This window comes from Schistocerca gregaria, unplaced genomic scaffold (assembly GCF_023897955.1).
Source record: "Schistocerca gregaria isolate iqSchGreg1 unplaced genomic scaffold, iqSchGreg1.2 ptg000097l, whole genome shotgun sequence".
Lineage (NCBI taxonomy): Eukaryota > Metazoa > Arthropoda > Insecta > Orthoptera > Acrididae > Schistocerca > Schistocerca gregaria.
Genome location: NW_026061713.1, coordinates 4,399,771 through 4,404,476, shown reverse-complemented (window position 1 = coordinate 4,404,476; position 4,706 = coordinate 4,399,771).

The following is a 4,706-nucleotide window of genomic DNA, read 5'->3' as shown; positions in this document are numbered from 1 at the left end:
AGTAAAGTCTCAAAATGTCTATGTTCTGATAGTTCCATGGCTGACCAATAGTAGTTTCCGAATCGCATCTGGATGCATTATGTAACCTGTATACCTTCAGAGTGTTGATGAAACACAGATAATGCATCGGGATTAAATACAACAGGCACCATGCGGACCTTTCTGCATGTGAGTAATGTCTCAAAATGTCTACGGTTTGATCGATTCCTGGGAGACCAGTAGCAGTTTCCGAAGCCCATCTGCAGGCATTCTGTAATATGTGGACTTTCAGAGTGTTGATGAAACAAAAAATTGCATCGGGATTGAATTCAACAGGCACCATGCGGACTTTTCTCCATGGGAGTAATGTCTCAAACTGTCTACGTTTTGATCGTTCCCTGGGAGACCAATAGTAGTTTACGAAGCACATCTGGAGGCAATTTGTAATCTGTGGATCTTCAGAGTGTTGATGAAACACAGAAATTGCATCGAGAATGAATACAACAGGCACCATGCGGACTTTTCTCCATGGGAGTAATGTCTCAAACTTTCTACGCTTTGATCGATTCCTGGGAGACAAGTAGTGGTTTCCGAAACCCATCTGGAAGCATTCTCTAATCTTTGGACCTTCAGAGTGTTGATGAAAACAAAAATTGCGTCGGGATTGAATACAACAGGCACCATGCGGACTTTTCTCCATGGGAGTAATGTCTCAAAGTGTCTACGATTTGATCGATTCCTGGGAGACCAGTAGTGGTTTCCGAAACACATTTGGAGTCATTCGGTACTCAGTTAACCTCAGAGTGTTGATCCAACATAGAAATTGCATCGTGATCGAATACAATATTCACCCTGCGGACTTTTCTCCATGGGAGTAATGTCTCAAACTGTCTACGCTTTGATCGTTCCCTGGAAGACCAGTAGTAGTTTCCGAAGCACATTTGGAGGCATTCAGTAATGTTTGGTCCCTCAGAGTGTTGATGAAACTCAGATATTGCATCGGGACTGAATACAACAGGCACAATGCGGAGTTTTCTCTTTGGGAGTAATGTCTCTAACTGTATACGTTTTGATCGTTCCCTGGAAGACCAGTAGTAGTTTCCGACGCAAATCTGGTGGCATTATGTAATCTGTGGACCTTTAGAGTGTTGATAAAACACAGAAATTGCATAGGGATTGAATACAACAGGCAGCATGCGGACTTTTCTCCATGGGAGTAATGTCTCAAACTGTCTACGCTTTGATCGATTCCTCATAGACCAGTAGCAGATTCCGAAGCCAATCTGGAGGCATTCTGTAATATGTAGACCTTCAGAGTGTTGATGAAACAAAATACTGCATCGTGATTGAATTCAACACGCACCATGCGGACTTTTTTCCATGGGAGTAATGTCTCAAACTGTCTACGCTTTGAACGTTCCCAGGAAGACCTGTAGCAATTTCCGAAGCACATCTGGAAGCATTCTGTAATCTTTGGACCTTCAGAGTGTAGGTGAAACACAGATTGCATCGGGATTGAATCCAACAGTAACCAAGCGGACTTTTCTCTATACGAGTATTGTCTCAAACTGTCTACGCTTTGAACGTTCCCAGGAAGACCTGTAGCAATTTCCGAAGCACATCTGGAAGCATTCTGTAATCTGTGGACCTTCAGAGTGTTGATGAAACACAGAAATTGCATCGGGATTGAATACAACAGGCACCATGCGGACTTTTCTCCATGGGAAGAGTGTCTGAAATTGTCTACGCTTTGATCGATACCTGGGAGGCCAGTAGTAGTTTCGGAAGCCCATCTGGATGCATTCTGTAATCTGTGGACCTTCAGAGTGTTGATGAAACACAGAAATTGCATCGGGATTGAATACAACAGGCACCATGCGGACTTTTCTCCACGGGAGTAGTGTCTGAAATTGTCTACGCTTTGATCGTTCCCTGGAAGACCACTAGTAGTTTCCAAAGCACAACTGGGGGCATTAAGTAATCTTTGTACCTCCAGAGTGTTGTTGAAACACAGAAATTGCATCGGGATTGAATCCAAAGGGCACCATGCGGACTTTTCTCAATGGGAGTATTGTCTCAAACTGTCTACACTTTGATCGCTCCCAGGAAGACCAGCAGCAATTTCTGAATTACATCTGGAGGCATACTGTAATCTGTGGACCTTCAGAGTGTTGATGAAACACAGAAATTGCAACGGGATTGAATACAACAGGCACAATGCGGACTATTCACCATGGGAGAAATGTCCTAAACTGTCAACGCTTTGATCGTTCCATGGAAGACCAATAGTAGTTTCCGAAGCACATCTGGAGGCAGTTTGTAATCTGTGGACCTTCAGAGTCTTGATGAAACATAGAAATTGCATCGGGATTGAATACAACATTCACCATGCGGACTTTTCTCCATAGGTGTAATGTCTCAAACTGTCTACGATATGATCGTTCCCTGGCAGACCAATAGTAGTTTCCGATGCATATCTGGGGCAGTTTGTATTCTCTGGACTTTCAGAGTGTTGATGAAACACAAAAATTGCATCGAGATTGTATACAACAGGCACCATTCGGACTTTTCTCCATGGGAGTCATGTCTCATACTGTCTTCGCTTTGATCGTTCCCTGGAAGACTAGTAGTAGTTTCCGAAGCACATCTGGAGGCATTCTGTAATCTGTGGACCTTCAGAGTGTTGATGAAACACAGAAATTGCATCGGGATTGAATACAACAGTGACCATGCGGACCTTTCTCCATGGGAGGCATGTCTCAAACTTCCTATGCTTTGATCGTTCCCTGGAAGACAAGTAGTAGTTTCCCAAGCAAATCCGGAGGCATTCTATAATCTGTGGGCCTTCAGAGTGTTGGTGAAACACAGAAATTGCATCGAAATGGTGTACAACCTTCACCATGCGGAATTTTCTCCATGGGAGTAATATCTCAAACTGTCTATGCTTTGATCTTTCCCAGGAAGACCATTAGTAGTTTCCGAAGTACATCTGGAGGCATTCTGTAATCAGTGGACCTTCAGAGTGTTGGTGAAACAAAGAAATTGCATCGTGATGGAATACAACATTCACCATGCGGACTTTTCCCCATGGGAGAAATGTCCTAAACTGTCAACGCTTTGATCATTCCCTGGAATACCAATTGTAGTTTCCGAAGCACATCTGGAGGCAGTTTGTAATCTGTGGACCTTCAGAGTGTTGATGAAACACAGAAATTGCATCGCGATTGAATACAACAGCCACCATGCGGACTTTTCTCCATGGCAGTATTGTCTCAAAGTGTTTACGCTTTGATCGATTCCTGATAGACCAGTAGTAGTTTCCGAAGCACATCTGGGGCAGTTTGTATTCTCTGGACTTTCAGACTGTTGATGAAGCACAAAAATTGCATCGAGATTAATTACAACAGGCACCATGCGGACATTTCTCCATGGGAGTAATGTCTCAAACTGTCTACGCTTTGATCGTTCCCTGAAAGACCAGTAGTAGTTTCCGAATCACATTTGGTATCATTCTGTAATCTTTGGACCTTCAGAGTGTTGATGAAACAGAGAAATTGCATCGTGATTGTATACAACAGGCAGCATGTGGACTTTTCTCCATGGGAGAAATGTGTCAAACTGTCTACGCTTTGATCATTCCCTGGAGGACCAGTAGTATTTTCCGTAGCACATCTGGAGGCATTATGTAATCTGTGGACCTTTAGAGTGTTGGTGAAACACAGAAATTTCATCGAGATGGTATACAACATTCAACATGCGGAATTTTCTCCATGGAAGAAATGTCTCAAACTGTCTACGCTTTGATCGTCCCCTGGAAGACTAATAGTAGTTTCCGAAGCAGATGTGGAGGCATTCAGTAATCTTTGGACCTTCAGAGTGTTGATGAAACACTGAAATTGTATCGAGATTAAATACAACAGCCACCATGCGGACTTTTCTCCATGGGAGTAATGTCTTAAACTGTCTACGCTTTGGTCTTTCCCTGGAAGGCCAGTAGTAGTTTCCGAAGCACATTTTGAGGAATTCTGTAAACTGTGGACAATCTGAGTGTTGATGAAACACCTAAATTGCATCATGATGGATTACAACATTCACCATGCGGACTTTTCTCCATGGGAGTATTTTCTCAAACGGTATACGCTTAGTTCGTTCCCTTGAAGACCAGTAGTAGTTTCCCAAGCAAATCTGGAGGTATTCTATAATCTGTGGACATTCAGTGTGTTTAAGAAACACAGAAATTGCATCGGGATTGAATAGAAAAGCCTCCATACGCACGTTTCTTCATGGGAGTAATGTCTCCAACTTTCTACACTTAGTTATTTCCCTGTAGCACCATTAGTAGTTTCCGAAGCACATCTGGAGGCAATCTGTAATCTGTGGACCTTCAGAGTGTTGGTGAAACACATAAATTGCATTGCGATTGAATACAACAGGCACCATGCTTACTTCTGTCCATGGGAGTAATGTCTCAAACTGTCTACGCTTTGATCGTTCCCTGGAAGACTAGTAGTAGTTTCCGAAGCACATCTGGAGGTATTCTGTAATCTGTGGACCTACAGAGTGTTTATGAAACAAATAAATTGCTTCGGGATTGAATGCAACAGGCGCCATGCAGACTTTTCTCCATGTGAGTAATGTCTCAAACTGTCTACGCTTTTATCGTTCATTGGCAGACCAGTAGTAGTTTCCGAACCACATCTGGAGGCATTCAGTAACCTTTGGACCTT